General features: G+C 35.3%; 1 long non-coding RNA gene across 1 annotated transcript; it reads left to right on the top strand.

Moving 5' to 3' along the window:
• Window positions 1–1,456: 1,456 nt before the first annotated feature.
• Window positions 1,457–26,766, top strand: LOC146509795 (uncharacterized). The gene is made up of 2 exons (XR_014876400.1): window positions 1,457–21,236; window positions 22,535–26,766. It is a non-coding gene; the product is annotated as an uncharacterized LOC146509795 (long non-coding RNA).
• The last annotated feature ends 1,120 nt before the right edge of the window (window positions 26,767–27,886 follow it).

The raw sequence follows: 27,886 nt of genomic DNA, 5'->3' as shown, positions 1-27,886 counted from the left end.
TTTCATGTAATATTCCTAGTTTCTACTAGCGGCCTTACCACACTCCAATGGACCAAAATAATGAAACAATTTTGACATAGGTTTGATCTTAAGGATCTAATAGTTTGTGTTTGTGCATGACATTGCAGCACGAACATGTATTTGCAAGATAGACTGGAATAAATAATGACGCATCAAACATTACATGGGCTGCAGTGAATTTGCAGGTTATTGAGCTTTGAGGTTCCCAGTCAAATTTAGCTTTGAAGCACATGTTAAAAGCACTTTTACTCTTGTATTTTTCATAAAAAGATACCATACCCAAAATATTAACTCTAGAAACAAAAAAAAAAAACCCCCAATCACAGGACATTTTGCAGAGTTCAAACCTGCAGCTGCAGCGCAAACAACAACAAACACTGTTTGTAAACGTGTCCTGGAGTTTAGCTCTACAATCCAGTACCCACTGGTATCAAACCAGGGCTCACCCTGTATGTAGTTTCCTGCATTAGCTGCCTGAGATCTACTTTTGACTTTTTTATAACAAAGGAGATCTTTTAGCTGCTGTGCACCCTTACAAACCTGCACAGGAGGCGAAGGTGTCAGGATTGGAGGATTATAGATGAAGTAGAGATAAAGCCTACACCAGAATAAACCAATACATAAATAAATAAATAAAGTAAATATAAATCATTGTTACTGTTACTGACCTGCAATGATGATAAAAAAATATTAGGTTTCACCATTCATATGCTAAAAAATGTGAACTTTATCACTATTTTCCCCCAAAAGCGTAGTAACAATACATAATCTGACTGGTATTCAAAGCAGGGCTGGACTGGAACAAAAAATCAGCCCGGGCATTTTGACTAGAGACCGGCCCACCAGGTATTATAGGAAAAACCATAAAGCCTTTGAATGAAAACAAACGTTGTTGTGACAGTGATGTACACTGTCTTGTTGGTACATATGTATCAATCTAATAAACTTAAACCTACACCATCCTCCCTATTCTGGTATTCTAAACAGTACTTAGCCGAAACCCAAAGACTGCTTGGTTGAGTTAACTTCATGAACTATCTACAACATATGGTGGAAACCTGAAATTAAGACAGAGCAGACTAGAGGTAAGACATGACCATTACTGAATATTAAAAATAATAAATGACAGATTTAGTGATAATTTTCATAAACTATTTATTTACCACATTAATAAACAGCATGGCAGGGCAAAATATGTTTTCTAACATGGCAACCTTTAAAAAGTGAAAGGAGACAGAAAGACAGGTGAGAAAGAATAAAACTTAACTGACTTTTTGATGGCATTTTACACAAAGTACTAGTACAGTATCTAGAAAATGTGGGAAAATACTGGCATCATGTACAGTACTTTCTTCTGAAGAAATTATGTTGGGACCCTGAAAAAAAACTTACTATGTACAATAATGGATTTCTATAAATTTGACATCATTTGTGCCCCCCTTTCCCTGTTAATGCTCTACCTGGCCCCATGGCAAAACTTTGCTAGACCTGCCCCTGCACAGTTACCAGCTGTCAGCTACATAGAAAAGGATCCTGGTGTAAGTTGTCTCTCAGAAACAGTTCATAGCTTTCCTTCAACCCATTCATGTCACCTAAAAGGTAAACCTGTTCTCCATCACCTGTTCAGCTCTGATGATTCAGTAAGGACATCTCCTGGTTTCTTCTTCATGTTTCCCTCTCACCAGATAACCAAACCGATATCATGACCAGCAGCTTTTACGGCTCTAACAAACATCAGCTGATACTAGAAAGTAATATTAAATAAATTCTAACAACAGCTTATCAAGTTTAAAGGCGCTGCTGCTGTTTAACCCGACCTCCACTAGTTTCCTCTTTCTGGCGCAAAGCGGGAGATAAACAAGCAAGAGAGACAGGAGAGAGGCGGCAGAAACGCCGATCAGCTGATCATTGATCAATTTCACGATTGAAGTAGCAGCAGGAGAGGGAGGGGGGAGAATGAGAGAAGAAGAGGCAGCTGACAGCGTAAAGACACAGAATAACTCCAGCTTTTTGTCTTTTTTTTATTGTAGCAGAAGTACGGGACAAATCGCATTTATTTTCAGCTCAATGCGAAATGCTTAATATTAACTCTGAATACCAGAGGATTCCGTTTTTTACAGGATGGTAGGCAACTCTACTAACTAACCATATGAATAAAATAAAGTTCACCAGTAACATCATAGCACCCACCCAACTGTATAGAAACTCTGTCATGCTAGCTAGTACACAGTACGAGTTATTGTAGCTGACTGTAAAAAGTTAGCACAACGAAAATAAACTACACCAAAACTTGGTTTATATCTGACCCAGATAGACTGCAGGTCATAACTTCTTACCTGAAGCTCATTTCACCTGACAGTCGGACTGGCAGCCGCCTTGGGTCTCTCCACCTCCGCCTCCCCTTTCCCCCATCCACCTGCTGGCCTCCACCACTTGCTAATTTTACTGAATCTGTGAAAGCTCCACCATAGCCACTACCAAACAATTGAGTTATTTTTACACGTCTGCCAGCATCTGTCCAATCCCCACCTTTCACTGTTTACACGGTTACGAAAAAAAGACAACAACAACAAAACATCGGCCCATTTAAAACAAAAAATTACCATCGGGCCACCGGCCAAATGCCCGGTATGCCCGATGGCCAGTCCAGCTATGCTGATGGGGACTGTGAGGGTTTGCAGTTAAATTCCTGCTCTTACAGGATCAGTGAGTGTCTGTTTAAAGATTATTAACATACTTTTACATCACTATGGAACACCAGCATTTCTGCAGAGGACAGAACCCCCTGCCTTAATCTACCATGATGCTCTGTGCTATGTTGTCATGGCAATATGAAGTCAAATAAATACAAATGTAGAAAAATGCACATTTAAAGGAGGACAAGAAGACAGGCAACTGGAAGAGCTTTTGAAGCAGGAAAACTTTTCTGGATTTCTCTTAATTTAACTGGAAATTTTGCTAATACAAGTCAAGGAGGAAACAAGGAGGCAGGTTGGATTATATTTGAGGACAGGACGCATGAAGGAGAAGCATGAGGAGAAAACAGCAGAGCGATGGTGGATCAAGTCGAAGAAGCAAGCATCAAAACTGTGAGTAAACATAACACACAAAGAGTTAAAAATTACTGTGCTGATTAAGGAAACATTAAATTTGGTTAGTTTTGGGTCTCGAGCTTCAGGTTTGTGGCTTCAGTTACTCTCAAAATTGAGGAAAGACAAAAAATGTTTCTTTTGAAAGGTTGTTGGAGGATTCTTACTGTAAGAAATATATGGATGTGCATCTGCTTTTATTAAAAAAAAAAAAAAGTTGAATTTTATTTAGTCACATTGGAAAGGGAAAACTGGAGGATCAGGACAATAATGTGGCCAAATTTACTGTTTCCTTAATCAGATCAATAATTTTGCTCTGAATTAGAAATGTTGAAATGGATTATTTTCTTTCTTCTCTACTGATCACTGTGTTACATGGTTAGTTACTTGTCAGTCTACATGGTTAATGGTACTTTTAAAAAATGCAGTTTATTCGGAATTTTGTAGAAAAAGGCTCTGCACCTGTGAAAAACAAATCCAAACCCCCAAAATCACTGTAGATCAGAGTAGCTAAGCTCTGGTTAACTGCAATTATATTACAGGAGATTAAAAATATTAGGATGATTGAAAGAAACAAAGATTGCTTTAAGGTCTGAAGATTTGACTTTCCTATTGAAAGAGATGAAAACTAATCCATGTGTGACACTGAGAAAAAACTGAAAGCTAAAAAGATCTGGAGGTCCAAATGTTGTTATAAAAATGTGCAAACTTGATTTAATGACATTAGAAAGAAAAAATGGAATGTTTATAAAGGTAATATATAAAAATGATTTTTATATTACTTGAAAAAATGATGTTGGTTAGTGCAGCTGTATTTGGAAAAACTGCTGGGTCACTAGTAAGATGAGATTTAATGTGATAAACTGAGGGAAGGTAATATAATCTGCACACTCGCTATTATTGGTGTAATCCACACACCAGCAAATATTTTATCAGACATTAATCATAATTGGTGATCAATGCAAGTTTTAAACAATTATATTTATTTGCAAAACCAAATAAATCAAAACCAATTTACGAAATATAAAAAAGAATCTTGTTTTTTTTTAAGATAAAAAGACGTTTCTAACTGACTTCAGTTAGCTGAGATGTAGAGGAGATTGATGAGCACGCAATAAAGTGAACTTGTTAGGGAGAGATTGCAATCAACTCAAATTTTGATGATAGACACAGATAAAAATGGGCGTTTTTTTAGACACTGATGTGTGGACCAATCACATGATTATAAATCAGATAAAAATTGACTTCAAACTTTTGAGCTGTAGTGTAGATTGATTACAATGATAGCATATAATTATCTATTACAGAAGAATGTATAGAAGTATGAGGACAGAGAGACACTGTTAAAAAGCTGTTTTGAGTGATAAGTTAGGCTTTAATGTGTTAAGCTTGCATTAGATAAGACAATGTACCACTGAACACAGGAGGGATTATTGCTGAAAATGGGTCTCTGAACACCTCTGTAGATATTCTATTAAAAATCATTCATGATTTGTGATCAGTGTTAATATTAAGCATTTATATGACTATTTTTTTAAAAATTGCTGTGATTCAATCTGAAACCTAATTTGAGTCTATTCTGAAAACAAGACATTTCTAATTCACCTCAGACTTTTGAGCTGTAGTCTACATTGTAATGATAGTGTACCGTTATTGATTAGAGCAGATGATATGAGACTATCAGGAGAGACTGTTAAAAAGTTATGAGCTGTCTTGGTGCAGAGAAAGTGGAGTTTGTCATCCTGGAGCTGCTGCCAAGATTGAATGATGCTCTGCCTCTGTGGTCAAGTTCAGACATAGGCTTTAAGCAACCATGAGCCACTGATAAGCGTGATAGATTAATAAGCATGTATAAAGTGGGCTTGTTAAACAGCTCTGATAGGAGAAAGTCAATGAGCACGCAATAAAGTGGACTTGTTAGGGACAGTTTACCATCAGCCTTGATAAAGTTTAACTTCATTTGTATTGAAAGACAGACTTTAAAGAAGATTCTTATTTGAAACTGGTGATAAAATCCAGGTCAGATACAGTTACATACAAGCATACAGTACACACTACTGCTCAAAGGTCAGAGGTCAGTTAGAAAAGTCCCTGATTTTAATAGAAAATTGGCTTTAATGTAACATCACATGCAGGTTATCAGTAATGTTTCACAGCTTTAATCAAATCCTTCATCATCCATAAGTTGTGATGGAAAAATGTCTGCAAGCGTGCAGGAGCCCATTTTTAGAGACAATCACTCCTGTGTCATAATGTTCATTGAAGTTTATCAGGTCAGACGACCAACAGATGATAAGAAATATAATCTTACTAATTATTAGAGTTGAAAAGTACTTTGCTAAGCAAAATTCAATGAGGTTAGGCTGGAGCTTGAGACGTTAACATAACAGGTTCAGTTGGTGATGCCTGAAAGAAAATAATTTTCTTCTACAAATCTATTGGAGAATTCTGATTGTAAGAAATGAAAAATATTCAAAGAGTGAAACTTTTAAAAAAAGTGAAGGTTTTGTGCAGCTGGGTGTTGCAGCCCCTTTAGAGGAAAATGGAAACTTGGTTTCATGAGGTTAAAAACAAACACTGGGATGATCCAGACACATTTATTGTTTCTTTAATCACCACAATAGTTTCAGTTTGTGCAAAAATCTTTAAAAAGCTGTTTTGAGTGATAAGTTAGGCTTTAATGTGTTAAGCTTGCATTAGATAAGACAATGTACCACTGAACACAGGAGGGATTATTGCTGAAAATGGGTCTCTGAACACCTCTGTAGATATTCTATTAAAAATCATTCATGATTTGTGATCAGTGTTAATATTAAGCATTTATATGATTATTTTCATAAATTGCTGTGATTCAATCTGAAACCTAATTTGAGTCTATTCTGAAAACAAGACATTTCTAATTCACCTCAGACTTTTGAGCTGTAGTCTACATTGTAATGATAGTGTACCGTTATTTATTAGAGCAGATGATATGAGACTATCAGGAGAGACTGTTAAAAAGTTATGAGCTGTCTTGATGCAGAGAAAGTGGAGTTTGTCATCCTGGAGCTGCTGCCAAGATTGAATGATGCTCTGCCTCTGTGGTCAAGTTCAGACATAGGCTTTAAGCAACCATGAGCCACTGATAAGCGTGATAGATTAATAAGCATGTATAAAGTGGGCTTGTTAAACAGCTCTGATAGGAGAAAGTCAATGAGCACGCAATAAAGTGGACTTGTTAGGGACAGTTTACCATCAGCCTTGATAAAGTTTAACTTCATTTGTATTGAAAGACAGACTTTAAAGAAGATTCTTATTTGAAACTGGTGATAAAATCCAGGTCAGATACAGTTACATACAAGCATACAGTACACACTACTGCTCAAAGGTCAGAGGTCAGTTAGAAAAGTCCCCGATTTTAATAGAAAATTGGCTTTAATGTAACATCACATGAAGTTTATCAGTAATGTTTCACAGCTTTAATCAAATCCTTCATCATAAATAAGTTGTGATGGAAAAATGTCTGCAAGTGTGCAGGAGCCCATTTTTAGAGACAATCACTCCTGTGTTATAATGTTCATTGAAGTTTATCAGGTCAGACGACCAACAGATGATAAGAAATATAATCTTACTAATTATTAGAGTTGAAAAGTACTTTGCTAAGCAAAATTCAGTGAGGTTAGGCTGGAGATTGAGACGTTAACATAACAGGTTCAGTTGGTGATGCCTGAAAGAAAAATAATTTTCTTTACAAATCTATTGGAGAATTCTGATTGTAAGAAATGAAAAATATTCAAAGAGTGAAACTGTTAAAAAAAAAGTGAAGGTTTTGTGCAGCTGGGTGTTGCAGCCCCTTTAGAGGAAAATGGAAACTTGGTTTCACGAGGTTAAAAACAAACACTGGGATGATCCAGACACATGTAGTGTTTCTTTAATCACCACAATAGTTTCAGTTTGTGCAAAAATCTTTAAAAAGCTGTTTTGAGTGATAAGTTAGGCTTTAATGTGTTAAGCTTGCATTACATAAGACAATGTACCACTGAACACAGGAGGGATTATTGCTGAAAATGGGTCTCTGAACACCTCTGTAGATATTCTATTAAAAATCATTCATGATTTGTGATCAGTGTTAATATTAAGCATTTATATGATTATTTTCATAAATTGCTGTGATTCAATCTGAAACCTAATTTGAGTCTATTCTGAAAACAAGACATTTCTAATTCACCTCAGACTTTTGAGCTGTAGTCTACACTGTAATGATAGTGTATGGTTATTGATTAGAGCAGATGATATGAGACTATCAGGAGAGACTGTTAAAAAGTTATGAGCTGTCTTGATGCAGAGAAAGTGGAGTTTGTCATCCTGGAGCTGCTGCCAAGATTGAATGATGCTCTGCCTCTGTGGTCAAGTTCAGACATAGGCTTTAAGCAACCATGAGCCACTGATAAGCGTGATAGATTAATAAACATGTATAAAGTGGGCTTGTTAAACAGCTCTGATAGGAGAAAGTCAATGAGCACGCAATAAAGTGGACTTGTTAGGGACAGTTTACCATCAGCCTTGATAAAGTTTAACTTCATTTGTATTGAAAGACAGACTTTAAAGAAGATTCTTATTTGAAACTGGTGATAAAATCCAGGTCAGATACAGTTACATACAAGCATACAGTACACACTACTGCTCAAAGGTCAGAGGTCAGTTCGAAAAGTCCCTGATTTTAATAGAAAATTGGCTTTAATGTAACATCACATGAAGTTTATCAGTAATGTTTCACAGCTTTAATCTAATCCTTCATCATCCATAAGTTGTGATGGAAAAATGTCTGCAAGTGTGCAGGAGCCCATTTTTAGAGACGATCACTCCTGTGTCATAATGTTCATTGAAGTTTATCAGGTCAGACGACCAACAGATGATAAGAAATATAATCTTACTAATTATTAGAGTTGAAAAGTACTTTGCTAAGCAAAATTCAATGAGGTTAGGCTGGAGCTTGAGACGTTAACATAACAGGTTCAGTTGGTGATGCATGAAAGAAAATAATTTTCTTCTACAAATCTATTGGAGAATTCTGATTGTAAGAAATGAAAAATATTCAAAGAGTGAAACTGTTAAAAAAAGTGAAGGTTTTGTGCAGCTGGGTGTTGCAGCCCCTTTAGAGGAAAATGGAAACTTGGTTTCATGAGGTTAAAAACAAACACTGGGATGATCCAGACACATTTATTGTTTCTTTAATCACCACAATAGTTTCAGTTTGTGCAAAAATCTTTAAAAAGCTGTTTTGAGTGATAAGTTAGGCTTTAAAGTGTTAAGCCTGCATTAGATAAGACAATGTACCACTGAACACAGGAGGGATTATTGCTGAAAATGGGTCTCTGAACACCTCTGTAGATATTCTATTAAAAATCATTCATGATTTGTGATCAGTGTTAATATTAAGCATTTATATGATTGTTTTGATAAATTGCTGTGATTCAATCTGAAACCTAATTTGAGTCTATTCAGAAAACAAGACATTTCTAATTCACCTCAGACTTTTGAGCTGTAGTCTACATTGTAATGATAGTGTACCGTTATTTATTAGAGCAGATGATATGAGACTATCCGGAGAGACTGTTAAAAAGTTATGAGCTGTCTTGATGCAGAGAAAGTGGAGTTTGTCATCCTGGAGCTGCTGCCAAGATTGAATGATGCTCTGCCTCTGTGGTCAAGTTCAGACATAGGCTTTAAGCAACCATGAGCCACTGATAAGCGTGATAGATTAATAAGCATGTATAAAGTGGGCTTGTTAAACAGCTCTGATAGGAGAAAGTCAATGAGCACGCAATAAAGTGGACTTGTTAGGGACAGTTTACCATCAGCCTTGATAAAGTTTAACTTCATTTGTATTGAAAGACAGACTTTAAAGAAGATTCTTATTTGAAACTGGTGATAAAATCCAGGTCAGATACAGTTACATACAAGCATACAGTACACACTACTGCTCAAAGGTCAGAGGTCAGTTAGAAAAGTCCCCGATTTTAATAGAAAATTGGCTTTAATGTAACATCACATGAAGTTTATCAGTAATGTTTCACAGCTTTAATCAAATCCTTCATCATCCATAAGTTGTGATGGAAAAATGTCTGCAAGCGTGCAGGAGCCCATTTTTAGAGACAATCACTCCTGTGACATAATGTTCATTGAAGTTTATCAGGTCAGACGACCAACAGATGATAAGAAATATAATCTTACTAATTATTAGAGTTGAAAAGTACTTTGCTAAGCAAAATTCAATGAGGTTAGGCTGGAGCTTGAGACGTTAACATAACAGGTTCAGTTGGTGATGCCTGAAAGAAAATAATTTTCTTCTACAAATCTATTGGAGAATTCCGATTGTAAGAAATGAAAAATATTCAAAGAGTGAAATTTTAAAAAAAAAAGTGAAGGTTTTGTGCAGCTGGGTGTTGCAGCCCCTTTAGAGGAAAATGGAAACTTGGTTTCATGAGGTTAAAAACAAACACTGGGATGATCCAGACACATTTATTGTTTCTTTAATCACCACAATAGTTTCAGTTTGTGCAAAAATCTTTAAAAAGCTGTTTTGAGTGATAAGTTAGGCTTTAATGTGTTAAGCTTGCATTAGATAAGACAATGTACCACTGAACACAGGAGGGATTATTGCTGAAAATGGGTCTCTGAACACCTCTGTAGATATTCTATTAAAAATCATTCATGATTTGTGATCAGTGTTAATATTAAGCATTTATATGATTATTTTGATAAATTGCTGTGATTCAATCTGAAACCAAATTTGAGTCTATTCTGAAAACAAGACATTTCTAATTCACCTCAGACTTTTGAGCTGTAGTCTACATTGTAATGATAGTGTATGGTTATTTATTAGAGCAGATGATATGAGACTATCAGGAGAGACTGTTAAAAAGTTATGAGCTGTCTTGATGCAGAGAAAGTGGAGTTTGTCATCCTGGAGCTGCTGCCAAGATTGAATGATGCTCTGCCTCTGTGGTCAAGTTCAGACATAGGCTTTAAGCAACCATGAGCCACTGATAAGCGTGATAGATTAATAAGCATGTATAAAGTGGGCTTGTTAAACAGCTCTGATAGGAGAAAGTCAATGAGCACGCAATAAAGTGGACTTGTTAGGGACAGTTTACCATCAGCCTTGATAAAGTTTAACTTATTTTGTATTGAAAGACAGACTTTAAAGAAGATTCTCATTTGAAACTGGTGATAAAATCCAGGTCAGATACAGTTACATACAAGCATACAGTACACACTACTGCTCAAAGGTCAGAGGTCAGTTAGAAAAGTCCCCGATTTTAATAGAAAATTGGCTTTAATGTAACATCACATGAAGTTTATCAGTAATGTTTCACAGCTTTAATCAAATCATTCATCATCCATAAGTTGTGATGGAAAAATGTCTGCAAGCGTGCAGGAGCCCATTTTTAGAGACGATCACTCCTGTGTCATAATGTTCATTGAAGTTTATCAGGTCAGACGACCAACAGATGATAAGAAATATAATCTTACTAATTATTAGAGTTGAAAAGTACTTTGCTAAGCAAAATTCAATGAGGTTAGGCTGGAGCTTGAGACGTTAACATAACATAACAGGTTCAGTTGGTGATGCCTGAAAGAAAATTATTTTCTTCTACAAATCTATTGGAGAATTCTGATTGTAAGAAATGAAAAATATTCAAAGAGTGAAACTGTTAAAAAAAGTGAAGGTTTTGTGCAGTTGGGTGTTGCAGCCCCTTTAGAGGAAAATGGAAACTTGGTTTCATGAGGTTAAAAAACAAACACTGGGATGATCCAGACACATTTATTGTTTCTTTAATCACCACAATAGTTTCAGTTTGTGCAAAAATCTTTAAAAAGCTGTTTTGAGTGATAAGTTAGGCTTTAATGTGTTAAGCTTGCATTAGATAAGACAATGTACCACTGAACACAGGAGGGATTATTGCTGAAAATGGGTCTCTGAACACCTCTGTAGATATTCTATTAAAAATCATTCATGATTTGTGATCAGTGTTAATATTAAGCATTTATATGATTATTTTTAAAAATTGCTGTGATTCAATCTGAAACCTAATTTGAGTCTATTCTGAAAACAAGACATTTCTAATTCACCTCAGACTTTTGAGCTGTAGTCTACATTGTAATGATAGTGTACCGTTATTGATTAGAGCAGATGATATGAGACTATCAGGAGAGACTGTTAAAAAGTTATGAGCTGTCTTGATGCAGAGAAAGTGGAGTTTGTCATCCTGGAGCTGCTGCCAAGATTGAATGATGCTCTGCCTCTGTGGTCAAGTTCAGACATAGGCTTTAAGCAACCATGAGCCACTGATAAGCGTGATAGATTAATAAGCATGTATAAAGTGGGCTTGTTAAACAGCTCTGATAGGAGAAAGTCAATGAGCACGCAATAAAGTGGACTTGTTAGGGACAGTTTACCATCAGCCTTGATAAAGTTTAACTTATTTTGTATTGAAAGACAGACTTTAAAGAAGATTCTTATTTGAAACTGGTGATAAAATCCAGGTCAGATACAGTTACATACAAGCATACAGTACACACTACTGCTCAAAGGTCAGAGGTCAGTTAGAAAAGTCCCTGATTTTAATAGAAAATTGGCTTTAATGTAACATCACATGAAGTTTATCAGTAATGTTTCACAGCTTTTATCAAATCCTTCATCATCCATAAGTTGTGATGGAAAAATGTCTGCAAGCGTGCAGGAGCCCATTTTTAGAGACAATCACTCCTGTGTTATAATGTTCATTGAAGTTTATCAGGTCAGACGACCAACAGATGATAAGAAATATAATCTTACTAATTATTAGAGTTGAAAAGTACTTTGCTAAGCAAAATTCAATGAGGTTAGGCTGGAGATTGAGACGTTAACATAACATAACAGGTTCAGTTGGTGATGCCTGAAAGAAAATAATTTTCTTCTACAAATCTATTGGAGAATTCTGATTGTAAGAAATGAAAAATATTCAAAGAGTGAAATTTTAAAAAAAAAAGTGAAGGTTTTGTGCAGCTGGGTGTTGCAGCCCCTTTAGAGGAAAATGGAAACTTGGTTTCACGAGGTTAAAAACAAACACTGGGATGATCCAGACACATTTATTGTTTCTTTAATCACCACAATAGTTTCAGTTTGTGCTAAAATCTTTAAAAAGCTGTTTTGAGTGATAAGTTAGGCTTTAATGTGTTAAGCTTGCATTAGATAAGACAATGTACCACTGAACACAGGAGGGATTATTGCTGAAAATGGGTCTCTGAACACCTCTGTAGATATTCTATTAAAAATCATTCATGATTTGTGATCAGTGTTAATATTAAGCATTTATATGATTAATTTTTAAAAATTGCTGTGATTCAATCTGAAACCTAATTTGAGTCTATTCTGAAAACAAGACATTTCTAATTCACCTCAGACTTTTGAGCTGTAGTCTACATTGTAATGATAGTGTACCGTTATTGATTAGAGCAGATGATATGAGACTATCAGGAGAGACTGTTAAAAAGTTATGAGCTGTCTTGATGCAGAGAAAGTGGAGTTTGTCATCCTGGAGCTGCTGCCAAGATTGAATGATGCTCTGCCTCTGTGGTCAAGTTCAGACATAGGCTTTAAGCAACCATGAGCCACTGATAAGCGTGATAGATTAATAAGCATGTATAAAGTGGGCTTGTTAAACAGCTCTGATAGGAGAAAGTCAATGAGCACGCAATAAAGTGGACTTGTTAGGGACAGTTTACCATCAGCCTTGATAAAGTTTAACTTATTTTGTATTGAAAGACAGACTTTAAAGAAGATTCTCATTTGAAACTGGTGATAAAATCCAGGTCAGATACAGTTACATACAAGCATACAGTACACACTACTGCTCAAAGGTCAGAGGTCAGATAGAAAAATCCCTGATTTTAATAGAAAATTGGCTTTAATGTAACATCACATGAAGGTTATCAGTAATGTTTCACAGCTTTTAATCAAATCCTTCATCATCCATAAGTTGTGATGGAAAAATGTCTGCAAGCGTGCAGGAGCCCATTTTTAGAGACGATCACTCCTGTGTCATAATGTTCATTGAAGTTTATCAGGTCAGACGACCAACAGATGATAAGAAATATAATCTTACTAATTATTAGAGTTGAAAAGTACTTTGCTAAGCAAAATTCAATGAGGTTAGGCTGGAGTTTGAGACGTTAACATAACAGGTTCAGTTGGTGATGCCTGAAAGAAAATAATTTTCTTCTACAAATCTATTGGAGAATTCTGATTGTAAGAAATGAAAAATATTCAAAGAGTGAAACTGTTAAAAAAAAGTGAAGGTTTTGTGCAGCTGGGTGTTGCAGCCCCTTTAGAGGAAAATGGAAACTTGGTTTCATGAGGTTAAAAACAAACACTGGGATGATCCAGACACATTTATTGTTTCTTTAATCACCACAATAGTTTCAGTTTGTGCAGAAATCTTTAAAAAGCCGTTTTGAGTGATAAGTTAGGCTTTAATGTGTTAAGCTTGCATTAGATAAGACAATGTACCACTGAACACAGGAGGGAGTATTGCTGAAAATGGGTCTCTGAACACCTCTGTAGATATTCTATTAAAAATCATTCATGATTTGTGATCAGTGTTAATATTAAGCATTTATATGATTATTTTTTAAAAATTGCTGTGATTCAATCTGAAACCTAATTTGAGTCTATTCTGAAAACAAGACATTTCTAATTCACCTCAGACTTTTGAGCTGTAGTCTACATTGTAATGATAGTGTATGGTTATTGATTAGAGCAGATGATATGAGACTATCAGGAGAGACTGTTAAAAAGTTATGAGCTGTCTTGATGCAGAGAAAGTGGAGTTTGTCATCCTGGAGCTGCTGCCAAGATTGAATGATGCTCTGCCTCTGTGGTCAAGTTCAGACATAGGCTTTAAGCAACCATGAGCCACTGATAAGCGTGATAGATTAATAAGCATGTATAAAGTGGGCTTGTTAAACAGCTCTGATAGGAGAAAGTCAATGAGCACGCAATAAAGTGGACTTGTTAGGGACAGTTTACCATCAGCCTTGATAAAGTTTAACTTCATTTGTATTGAAAGACAGACTTTAAAGAAGATTCTTATTTGAAACTGGTGATAAAATCCAGGTCAGATACAGTTTCATACAAGCATACAGTACACACTACTGCTCAAAGGTCAGATGTCAGTTAGAAAAGTCCCTGATTTTAATAGAAAATTGGCTTTAATGTAACATCACATGAAGGTTATCAGTAATGTTTCACAGCTTTAATCAAATCCTTCATCATCCATAAGTTGTGATGGAAAAATGTCTGCAAGCGTGCAGGAGCCCATTTTTAGAGACAATCACTCCTGTGTCATAATGTTCATTGAAGTTTATCAGGTCAGACGACCAACAGATGATAAGAAATATAATCTTACTAATTATTAGAGTTGAAAAGTACTTTGCTAAGCAAAATTCAATGAGGTTAGGCTGGAGATTGAGACGTTAACATAACAGGTTCAGTTGGTGATGCCTGAAAGAAAATAATTTTCTTCTACAAATCTATTGGAGAATTCTGATTGTAAGAAATGAAAAATATTCAAAGAGTGAAATTTTTTAAAAAAAAGTGAAGGTTTTGTGCAGCTGGGTGTTGCAGCCCCTTTAGAGGAAAATGGAAACTTGGTTTCATGAGGTTAAAAACAAACACTGGGATGATCCAGACACATTTATTGTTTCTTTAATCACCACAATAGTTTCAGTTTGTGCAAAAATCTTTAAAAAGCTGTTTTGAGTGATAAGTTAGGCTTTAATGTGTTAAGCTTGCATTAGATAAGACAATGTACCACTGAACACAGGAGGGATTATTGCTGAAAATGGGTCTCTGAACACCTCTGTAGATATTCTATTAAAAATCATTCATGATTTGTGATCAGTGTTAATATTAAGCATTTATATGATTATTTTCATAAATTGCTGTGATTCAATCTGAAACCTAATTTGAGTCTATTCTGAAAACAAGACATTTCTAATTCACCTCAGACTTTTGAGCTGTAGTCTACATTGTAATGATAGTGTATGGTTATTGATTAGAGCAGATGATATGAGACTATCAGGAGAGACTGTTAAAAAGTTATGAGCTGTCTTGATGCAGAGAAAGTGGAGTTTGTCATCCTGGAGCTGCTGCCAAGATTGAATGATGCTCTGCCTCTGTGGTCAAGTTCAGACATAGGCTTTAAGCAACCATGAGCCACTGATAAGCGTGATAGATTAATAAGCATGTATAAAGTGGGCTTGTTAAACAGCTCTGATAGGAGAAAGTCAATGAGCACGCAATAAAGTGGACTTGTTAGGGACAGTCTACCATCAGCCTTGATAAAGTTTAACTTCATTTGTATTGAAAGACAGACTTTAAAGAAGATTCTTGTTTGAAACTGGTGATAAAATCCAGGTCAGATACAGTTACATACAAGCATACAGTACACACTACTGCTCAAAGGTCAGAGGTCAGTTAGAAAAGTCCCTGATTTTAATAGAAAATTGGCTTTAATGTAACATCACATGAAGTTTATCAGTAATGTTTCACAGCTTTAATCAAATCATTCATCATCCATAAGTTGTGATGGAAAAATGTCTGCAAGCGTGCAGGAGCCCATTTTTAGAGACAATCACTCCTGTGTCATAATGTTCATTGAAGTTTATCAGGTCAGACGACCAACAGATGATAAGAAATATAATCTTACTAATTATTAGAGTTGAAAAGTACTTTGCTAAGCAAAATTCAATGAGGTTAGGCTGGAGCTTGAGACGTTAACATAACAGGTTCAGTTGGTGATGCCTGAAAGAAAATAATTTTCTTCTACAAATCTATTGGAGAATTCTGATTGTAAGAAATGAAAAATATTCAAAGAGTGAAACTGTTAAAAAAAGTGAAGGTTTTGTGCAGCTGGGTGTTGCAGCCCCTTTAGAGGAAAATGGAAACTTGGTTTCATGAGGTTAAAAACAAACACTGGGATGATCCAGACACATTTATTGTTTCTTTAATCACCACAATAGTTTCAGTTTGTGCAAAAATCTTTAAAAGCTGTTTTGAGTGATAAGTTAGGCTTTAATGTGTTAAGCTTGCATTAGATAAGACAATGTACCACTGAACACAGGAGGGATTATTGCTGAAAATGGGTCTCTGAACACCTCTGTAGATATTCTATTAAAAATCATTCATGATTTGTGATCAGTGTTAATATAAAGCATTTATATGATTATTTTTTAAAAATTGCTGTGATTCAATCTGAAACCTAATTTGAGTCTATTCTGAAAACAAGACATTTCTAATTCACCTCAGACTTTTGAGCTGTAGTCTACATTGTAATGATAGTGTACCGGTTATTGATTAGAGCAGATGATATGAGACTATCAGGAGAGACTGTTAAAAAGTTATGAGCTGTCTTGATGCAGAGAAAGTGGAGTTTGTCATCCTGGAGCTGCTGCCAAGATTGAATGATGCTCTGCCTCTGTGGTCAAGTTCAGACATAGGCTTTAAGCAACCATGAGCCACTGATAAGCGTGATAGATTAATAAGCATGTATAAAGTGGGCTTGTTAAACAGCTCTGATAGTAGAAAGTCAATGAGCACGCAATAAAGTGGACTTGTTAGGGACAGTTTACCATCAGCCTTGATAAAGTTTAACTTCATTTGTATTGAAAGACAGACTTTAAAGAAGATTCTTATTTGAAACTGGTGATAAAATCCAGGTCAGATACAGTTACATACAAGCATACAGTACACACTACTGCTCAAAGGTCAGAGGTCAGTTAGAAAAGTCCCTGATTTTAATAGAAAATTGGCTTTAATGTAACATCACATGAAGGTTATCAGTAATGTTTCACAGCTTTAATCAAATCCTTCATCATCCATAAGTTGTGATGGAAAAATGTCTGCAAGCGTGCAGGAGCCCATTTTTAGAGACAATCACTCCTGTGTCATAATGTTCATTGAAGTTTATCAGGTCAGACGACCAACAGATGATAAGAAATATAATCTTACTAATTATTAGAGTTGAAAAGTACTTTGCTAAGCAAAATTCAATGAGGTTAGGCTGGAGCTTGAGACGTTAACATAACAGGTTCAGTTGGTGATGCCTGAAAGAAAATAATTTTCTTCTACAAATCTATTGGAGAATTCCAATTGTAAGAAATGAAAAATATTCAAAGAGTGAAACTTTTAAAAAAAAGTGAAGGTTTTGTGCAGCTGGGTGTTGCAGCCCCTTTAGAGGAAAATGGAAACTTGGTTTCACGAGGTTAAAAACAAACACTGGGATGATCCAGACACATTTATTGTTTCTTTAATCACCACAATAGTTTCAGTTTGTGCTAAAATCTTTAAAAAGCTGTTTTGAGTGATAAGTTAGGCTTTAATGTGTTAAGCTTGCATTAGATAAGACAATGTACCACTGAACACAGGAGGGATTATTGCTGAAAATGGGTCTCTGAACACCTCTGTAGATATTCTATTAAAAATCATTCATGATTTGTGATCAGTGTTAATATTAAGCATTTATATGATTATTTTCATAAATTGCTGTGATTCAATCTGAAACCTAATTTGAGTCTATTCTGAAAACAAGACATTTCTAATTCACCTCAGACTTTTGAGCTGTAGTCTACATTGTAATGATAGTGTATGGTTATTGATTAGAGCAGATGATATGAGACTATCAGGAGAGACTGTTAAAAAGTTATGAGCTGTCTTGATGCAGAGAAAGTGGAGTTTGTCATCCTGGAGCTGCTGCCAAGATTGAATGATGCTCTGCCTCTGTGGTCAAGTTCAGACATAGGCTTTAAGCAACCATGAGCCACTGATAAGCGTGATAGATTAATAAGCATGTATAAAGTGGGCTTGTTAAACAGCTCTGATAGGAGAAAGTCAATGAGCACGCAATAAAGTGGACTTGTTAGGGACAGTTTACCATCAGCCTTGATAAAGTTTAACTTCATTTGTATTGAAAGACAGACTTTAAAGAAGATTCTTATTTGAAACTGGTGATAAAATCCAGGTCAGATACAGTTACATACAAGCATACAGTACACACTACTGCTCAAAGGTCAGAGGTCAGTTAGAAAAGTCCCCGATTTTAATAGAAAATTGGCTTTAATGTAACATCACATGAAGTTTATCAGTAATGTTTCACAGCTTTAATCAAATCCTTCATCATCCATAAGTTGTGATGGAAAAATGTCTGCAAGCGTGCAGGAGCCCATTTTTAGAGACGATCACTCCTGTGTCATAATGTTCATTGAAGTTTATCAGGTCAGACGACCAACAGATGATAAGAAATATAATCTTACTAATTATTAGAGTTGAAAAGTACTTTGCTAAGCAAAATTCAATGAGGTTAGGCTGGAGCTTGAGACGTTAACATAACAGGTTCAGTTGGTGATGCCTGAAAGAAAATAATTTTCTTCTACAAATCTATTGGAGAATTCTGATTGTAAGAAATGAAAAATATTCAAAGAGTGAAACTGTTAAAAAAAGTGAAGGTTTTGTGCAGCTGGGTGTTGCAGCCCCTTTAGAGGAAAATGGAAACTTGGTTTCATGAGGTTAAAAACAAACACTGGGATGATCCAGACACATTTATTGTTTCTTTAATCACCACAATAGTTTCAGTTTGTGCAAAAATCTTTAAAAAGCTGTTTTGAGTGATAAGTTAGGCTTTAATGTGTTAAGCTTGCATTAGATAAGACAATGTACCACTGAACACAAGAGGGATTATTGCTGAAAATGGGTCTCTGAACACCTCTGTAGATATTCTATTAAAAATCATTCATGATTTGTGATCAGTGTTAATATTAAGCATTTATATGATTATTTTTTAAAAATTGCTGTGATTCAATCTGAAACCTAATTTGAGTCTATTCTGAAAACAAGACATTTCTAATTCACCTCAGACTTTTGAGCTGTAGTCTACATTGTAATGATAGTGTACCGTTATTGATTAGAGCAGATGATATGAGACTATCAGGAGAGACTGTTAAAAAGTTATGAGCTGTCTTGATGCAGAGAAAGTGGAGTTTGTCATCCTGGAGCTGCTGCCAAGATTGAATGATGCTCTGCCTCTGTGGTCAAGTTCAGACATAGGCTTTAAGCAACCATGAGCCACTGATAAGCGTGATAGATTAATAAGCATGTATAAAGTGGGCTTGTTAAACAGCTCTGATAGTAGAAAGTCAATGAGCACGCAATAAAGTGGACTTGTTAGGGACAGTTTACCATCAGCCTTGATAAAGTTTAACTTCATTTGTATTGAAAGACAGACTTTAAAGAAGATTCTTATTTGAAACTGGTGATAAAATCCAGGTCAGATACAGTTACATACAAGCATACAGTACACACTACTGCTCAAAGGTCAGAGGTCAGTTAGAAAAGTCCCTGATTTTAATAGAAAATTGGCTTTAATGTAACATCACATGAAGGTTATCAGTAATGTTTCACAGCTTTAATCAAATCCTTCATCATCCATAAGTTGTGATGGAAAAATGTCTGCAAGCGTGCAGGAGCCCATTTTTAGAGACAATCACTCCTGTGTCATAATGTTCATTGAAGTTTATCAGGTCAGACGACCAACAGATGATAAGAAATATAATCTTACTAATTATTAGAGTTGAAAAGTACTTTGCTAAGCAAAATTCAATGAGGTTAGGCTGGAGCTTGAGACGTTAACATAACAGGTTCAGTTGGTGATGCCTGAAAGAAAATAATTTTCTTCTACAAATCTATTGGAGAATTCTGATTGTAAGAAATGAAAAATATTCAAAGAGTGAAATTTTAAAAAAAAAAGTGAAGGTTTTGTGCAGCTGGGTGTTGCAGCCCCTTTAGAGGAAAATGGAAACTTGGTTTCATGAGGTTAAAAACAAACACTGGGATGATCCAGACACATTTATTGTTTCTTTAATCACCACAATAGTTTCAGTTTGTGCAAAAATCTTTAAAAAGCTGTTTTGAGTGATAAGTTAGGCTTTAATGTGTTAAGCTTGCATTAGATAAGACAATGTACCACTGAACACAGGAGGGATTATTGCTGAAAATGGGTCTCTGAACACCTCTGTAGATATTCTATTAAAAATCATTCATGATTTGTGATCAGTGTTAATATTAAGCATTTATATGATTATTTTGATAAAATTGCTGTGATTCAATCTGAAACCTAATTTGAGTCTATTCTGAAAACAAGACATTTCTAATTCACCTCAGACTTTTGAGCTGTAGTCTACATTGTAATGATAGTGTATGGTTATTGATTAGAGCAGATGATATGAGACTATCAGGAGAGACTGTTAAAAAGTTATGAGCTGTCTTGATGCAGAGAAAGTGGAGTTTGTCATCCTGGAGCTGCTGCCAAGATTGAATGATGCTCTGCCTCTGTGGTCAAGTTCAGACATAGGCTTTAAGCAACCATGAGCCACTGATAAGCGTGATAGATTAATAAGCATGTATAAAGTGGGCTTGTTAAACAGCTCTGATAGGAGAAAGTCAATGAGCACGCAATAAAGTGGACTTGTTAGGGACAGTTTACCATCAGCCTTGATAAAGTTTAACTTCATTTGTATTGAAAGACAGACTTTAAAGAAGATTCTTATTTGAAACTGGTGATAAAATCCAGGTCAGATACAGTTACATACAAGCATACAGTACACACTACTGCTCAAAGGTCAGAGGTCAGTTAGAAAAGTCCCTGATTTTAATAGAAAATTGGCTTTAATCTAACATCACATGAAGGTTATCAGTAATGTTTCACAGCTTTAATCAAATCCTTCATCATCCATAAGTTGTGATGGAAGAATGTCTGCAAGCGTGCAGGAGCCCATTTTTAGAGACAATCACTCCTGTGTCATAATGTTCATTGAAGTTTATCAGGTCAGACGACCAACAGATGATAAGAAATATAATCTTACTAATTATTAGAGTTGAAAAGTACTTTGCTAAGCAAAATTCAATGAGGTTAGGCTGGAGCTTGAGACGTTAACATAACAGGTTTAGTTGGTGATACATGAAAGAAAATAATTTTCTTCTACAAATCTATTGGAGAATTCTGATTGTAAGAAATGAAAAATATTCAAAGAGTGAAACTGTTAAAAAAAGTGAAGGTTTTGTGCAGCTGGGTGTTGCAGCCCATTTAGAGGAAAATGGAAACTTGGTTTCATGAGGTTAAAAACAAACACTGGGATGATCCAGACACATTTATTGTTTCTTTAATCACCACAATAGTTTCAGTTTGTGCAAAAATCTTTAAAAAGCTGTTTTGAGTGATAAGTTAGGCTTTAATGTGTTAAGCTTGCATTAGATAAGACAATGTACCACTGAACACAGGAGGGATTATTGCTGAAAATGGGTCTCTGAACACCTCTGTAGATATTCTATTAAAAATCATTCATGATTTGTGATCAGTGTTAATATTAAGCATTTATATGATTATTTTTTAAAAATTGCTGTGATTCAATCTGAAACCTAATTTGAGTCTATTCTGAAAACAAGACATTTCTAATTCACCTCAGACTTTTGAGCTGTAGTCTACATTGTAATGATAGTGTACTGGTTATTGATTAGAGCAGATGATATGAGACTATCAGGAGAGACTGTTAAAAAGTTATGAGCTGTCTTGATGCAGAGAAAGTGGAGTTTGTCATCCTGGAGCTGCTGCCAAGATTGAATGATGCTCTGCCTCTGTGGTCAAGTTCAGACATAGGCTTTAAGCAACCATGAGCCACTGATAAGCGTGATAGATTAATAAGCATGTATAAAGTGGGCTTGTTAAACAGCTCTGATAGGAGAAAGTCAATGAGCACGCAATAAAGTGGACTTGTTAGGGACAGTTTACCATCAGCCTTGATAAAGTTTAACTTCATTTGTATTGAAAGACAGACTTTAAAGAAGATTCTTATTTGAAACTGGTGATAAAATCCAGGTCAGATACAGTTACATACAAGCATACAGTACACACTACTGCTCAAAGGTCAGGTCAGTTAGAAAAGTCCCCGATTTTAATAGAAAATTGGCTTTAATGTAACATCACATGAAGGTTATCAGTAATGTTTCACAGCTTTAATCAAATCCTTCATCATCCATAAGTTGTGATGGAAAAATGTCTGCAAGCGTGCAGGAGCCCATTTTTAGAGACAATCACTCCTGTGTCATAATTTTCATTGAAGTTTATCAGGTCAGACGACCAACAGATGATAAGAAATATAATCTTACTAATTATTAGAGTTGAAAAGTACTTTGCTAAGCAAAATTCAATGAGGTTAGGCTGGAGCTTGAGACGTTAACATAACAGGTTCAGTTGGTGATGCCTGAAAGAAAATAATTTTCTTCTACAAATCTATTGGAGAATTCTGATTGTAAGAAATGAAAAATATTCAAAGAGTGAAACTTTTAAAAGAAGTGAAGGTTTTGTGCAGCTGGGTGTTGCAGCCCCTTTAGAGGAAAATGGAAACTTGGTTTCATGAGGTTAAAAACAAACACTGGGATGATCCAGACACATTTATTGTTTCTTTAATCACCACAATAGTTTCAGTTTGTGCAAAAATCTTTAAAAAGCTGTTTTGAGTGATAACTTAGGCTTTAATGTGTTAAGCTTGCATTAGATAAGACAATGTACCACTGAACACAGGAGGGATTATTGCTGAAAATGGGTCTCTGAACACCTCTGTAGATATTCTATTAAAAATCATTCATGATTTGTGATCAGTGTTAATATTAAGCATTTATATGATTATTTTGATAAATTGCTGTGATTCAATCTGAAACCTAATTTGAGTCTATTCTGAAAACAAGACATTTCTAATTCACCTCAGACTTTTGAGCTGTAGTCTACATTGTAATGATAGTGTATGGTTATTTCTTAGAGCAGATGATATGAGACTATCAGGAGAGACTGTTAGAAAGTTATGAGCTGTCTTGATGCAGAGAAAGTGGAGTTTGTCATCCTGGAGCTGCTGCCAAGATTGAATGATGCTCTGCCTCTGTGGTCAAGTTCAGACATAGGCTTTAAGCAACCATGAGCCACTGATAAGCGTGATAGATTAATAAGCATGTATAAAGTGGGCTTGTTAAACAGCTCTGATAGGAGAAAGTCAATGAGCACGCAATAAAGTGGACTTGTTAGGGACAGTTTACCATCAGCCTTGATAAAGTTTAACTTCATTTGTATTGAAAGACAGACTTTAAAGAAGATTCTTATTTGAAACTGGTGATAAAATCCAGGTCAGATACAGTTACATACAAGCATACAGTACACACTACTGCTCAAAGGTCAGAGGTCAGTTAGAAAAGTCCCTGATTTTAATAGAAAATTGGCTTTAATGTAACATCACATGAAGTTTATCAGTAATGTTTCACAGCTTTAATCAAATCCTTCATCATCCATAAGTTGTGATGGAAAAATGTCTGCAAGCGTGCAGGAGCCCATTTTTAGAGACAATCACTCCTGTGTCATAATGTTCATTGAAGTTTATCAGGTCAGACGACCAACAGATGATAAGAAATATAATCTTACTAATTATTAGAGTTGAAAAGTACTTTGCTAAGCAAAATTCAATGAGGTTAGGCTGGAGCTTGAGACGTTAACATAACAGGTTCAGTTGGTGATGCATGAAAGAAAATAATTTCTTCTACAAATCTATTGGAGAATTCTGATTGTAAGAAATGAAAAATATTCAAAGAGTGAAACTGTTAAAAAAAGTGAAGGTTTTGTGCAGCTGGGTGTTGCAGCCCCTTTAGAGGAAAATGGAAACTTGGTTTCATGAGGTTAAAAACAAACACTGGGATGATCCAGACACATTTATTGTTTCTTTAATCACCACAATAGTTTCAGTTTGTGCAAAAATCTTTAAAAAGCTGTTTTGAGTGATAAGTTAGGCTTTAATGTGTTAAGCTTGCATTAGATAAGACAATGTACCACTGAACACAGGAGGGATTATTGCTGAAAATGGGTCTCTGAACACCTCTGTAGATATTCTATTAAAAATCATTCATGATTTGTGATCAGTGTTAATATTAAGCATTTATATGATTATTTTTTAAAAATTGCTGTGATTCAATCTGAAACCTAATTTGAGTCTATTCTGAAAACAAGACATTTCTAATTCACCTCAGACTTTTGAGCTGTAGTCTACATTGTAATGATAGTGTATGGTTATTGATTAGAGCAGATGATATGAGACTATCCGGAGAGACTGTTAAAAAGTTATGAGCTGTCTTGATGCAGAGAAAGTGGAGTTTGTCATCCTGGAGCTGCTGCCAAGATTGAATGATGCTCTGCCTCTGTGGTCAAGTTCAGACATAGGCTTTAAGCAACCATGAGCCACTGATAAGCGTGATAGATTAATAAGCATGTATAAAGTGGGCTTGTTAAACAGCTCTGATAGGAGAAAGTCAATGAGCACGCAATAAAGTGGACTTGTTAGGGACAGTTTACCATCAGCCTTGATAAAGTTTAACTTATTTTGTATTGAAAGACAGACTTTAAAGAAGATTCTTATTTGAAACTGGTGATAAAATCCAGGTCAGATACAGTTACATACAAGCATACAGTACACACTACTGCTCAAAGGTCAGAGGTCAGTTAGAAAAGTCCCCGATTTTAATAGAAAATTGGCTTTAATGTAACATCACATGAAGTTTATCAGTAATGTTTCACAGCTTTAATCAAATCCTTCATCATCCATAAGTTGTGATGGAAAAATGTCTGCAAGCGTGCAGGAGCCCATTTTTAGAGACAATCACTCCTGTGTCATAATGTTCATTGAAGTTTATCAGGTCAGACGACCAACAGATGATAAGAAATATAATCTTACTAATTATTAGAGTTGAAAAGTACTTTGCTAAGCAAAATTCAATGAGGTTAGGCTGGAGGTTGAGACGTTAACATAACAGGTTCAGTTGGTGACGCATGAAAGAAAATAATTTTCTTCTACAAATCTATTGGAGAATTCTGATTGTAAGAAATGAAAAATATTCAAAGAGTGAAACTGTTAAAAAAAGTGAAGGTTTTGTGCAGCTGGGTGTTGCAGCCCCTTTAGAGGAAAATGGAAACTTGGTTTCATGAGGTTAAAAACAAACACTGGGATGATCCAGACACATTTATTGTTTCTTTAATCACCACAATAGTTTCAGTTTGTGCAAAAATCTTTAAAAAGCTGTTTTGAGTGATAAGTTAGGCTTTAATGTGTTAAGCTTGCATTAGATAAGACAATGTACCACTGAACACAGGAGGGATTATTGCTGAAAATGGGTCTCTGAACACCTCTGTAGATATTCTATTAAAAATCATTCATGATTTGTGATCAGTGTTAATATTAAGCATTTATATGATTATTTTTAAAAATTGCTGTGATTCAATCTGAAACCTAATTTGAGTCTATTCTGAAAACAAGACATTTCTAATTCACCTCAGACTTTTGAGCTGTAGTCTACATTGTAATGATAGTGTATGGTTATTGATTAGAGCAGATGATATGAGACTATCAGGAGAGACTGTTAAAAAGTTATGAGCTGTCTTGATGCAGAGAAAGTGGAGTTTGTCATCCTGGAGCTGCTGCCAAGATTGAATGATGCTCTGCCTCTGTGGTCAAGTTCAGACATAGGCTTTAAGCAACCATGAGCCACTGATAAGCGTGATAGATTAATAAGCATGTATAAAGTGGGCTTGTTAAACAGCTCTGATAGGAGAAAGTCAATGAGCACGCAATAAAGTGGACTTGTTAGGGACAGTTTACCATCAGCCTTGATAAAGTTTAACTTCATTTGTATTGAAAGACAGACTTTAAAGAAGATTCTTATTTGAAACTGGTGATAAAATCCAGGTCAGATACAGTTACATACAAGCATACAGTACACACTACTGCTCAAAGGTCAGAGGTCAGTTCGAAAAGTCCCTGATTTTAATAGAAAATTGGCTTTAATGTAACATCACATGAAGTTTATCAGTAATGTTTCACAGCTTTAATCAAATCCTTCATCATCCATAAGTTGTGATGGAAAAATGTCTGCAAGCGTGCAGGAGCCCATTTTTAGAGACAGATCACTCCTGTGTCATAATGTTCATTGAAGTTTATCAGGTCAGACGACCAACAGATGATAAGAAATATAATCTTACTAATTATTAGAGTTGAAAAGTACTTTGCTAAGCAAAATTCAATGAGGTTAGGCTGGAGCTTGAGACGTTAACATAACAGGTTCAGTTGGTGATGCCTGAAAGAAAATAATTTTCTTCTACAAATCTATTGGAGAATTCTGATTGTAAGAAATGAAAAATATTCAAAGAGTGAAACTGTTAAAAAAAGTGAAGGTTTTGTGCAGCTGGGTGTTGCAGCCCCTTTAGAGGAAAATGGAAACTTGGTTTCATGAGGTTAAAAACAAACACTGGGATGATCCAGACACATTTATTGTTTCTTTAATCACCACAATAGTTTCAGTTTGTGCAAAAATCTTTAAAAAGCTGTTTTGAGTGATAAGTTAGGCTTTAATGTGTTAAGCTTGCATTAGATAAGACAATGTACCACTGAACACAAGAGGGATTATTGCTGAAAATGGGTCTCTGAACACCTCTGTAGATATTCTATTAAAAATCATTCATGATTTGTGATCAGTGTTAATATTAAGCATTTATATGATTTTTTTAATAAATTGCTGTGATTCAATCTGAAACCTAATTTGAGTCTATTCTGAAAACAAGACATTTCTAATTCACCTCAGACTTTTGAGCTGTAGTCTACATTGTAATGATAGTGTACTGGTTATTGATTAGAGCAGATGATATGAGACTATCAGGAGAGACTGTTAAAAAGTTATGAGCTGTCTTGATGCAGAGAAAGTGGAGTTTGTCATTCTGGAGCTGCTGCCAAGATTGAATGATGCTCTGCCTCTGTGGTCAAGTTCAGACATAGGCTTTAAGCAACCATGAGCCACTGATAAGCGTGATAGATTAATAAGCATGTATAAAGTGGGCTTGTTAAACAGCTCTGATAGGAGAAAGTCAATGAGCACGCAATAAAGTGGACTTGTTAGGGACAGTTTACCATCAGCCTTGATAAAGTTTAACTTCATTTGTATTGAAAGACAGACTTTAAAGAAGATTCTTATTTGAAACTGGTGATAAAATCCAGGTCAGATACAGTTACATACAAGCATACAGTACACACTACTGCTCAAAGGTCAGAGGTCAGTTAGAAAAGTCCCTGATTTTAATAGAAAATTGGCTTTAATGTAACATCACATGAAGTTTATCAGTAATGTTTCACAGCTTTAATCAAATCCTTCATCATCCATAAGTTGTGATGGAAAAATGTCTGCAAGCGTGCAGGAGCCCATTTTTAGAGACAATCACTCCTGTGTCATAATGTTCATTGAAGTTTATCAGGTCAGACGACCAACAGATGATAAGAAATATAATCTTACTAATTATTAGAGTTGAAAAGTACTTTGCTAAGCAAAATTCAATGAGGTTAGGCTGGAGCTTGAGACGTTAACATAACAGGTTCAGTTGGTGATGCCTGAAAGAAAATAATTTCTTCTACAAATCTATTGGAGAATTCTGATTGTAAGAAATGAAAAATATTCAAAGAGTGAAACTGTTAAAAAAAGTGAAGGTTTTGTGCAGCTGGGTGTTGCAGCCCCTTTAGAGGAAAATGGAAACTTGGTTTCATGAGGTTAAAAACAAACACTGGGATGATCCAGACACATTTATTGTTTCTTTAATCACCACAATAGTTTCAGTTTGTGCAAAAATCTT

The sequence above is a fragment of the Neolamprologus multifasciatus genome, chromosome 10, assembly GCF_963576455.1.
Source record: "Neolamprologus multifasciatus chromosome 10, fNeoMul1.2, whole genome shotgun sequence".
Lineage (NCBI taxonomy): Eukaryota > Metazoa > Chordata > Actinopteri > Cichliformes > Cichlidae > Neolamprologus > Neolamprologus multifasciatus.
This window is presented reverse-complemented; position numbering and strand designations above follow the sequence as displayed.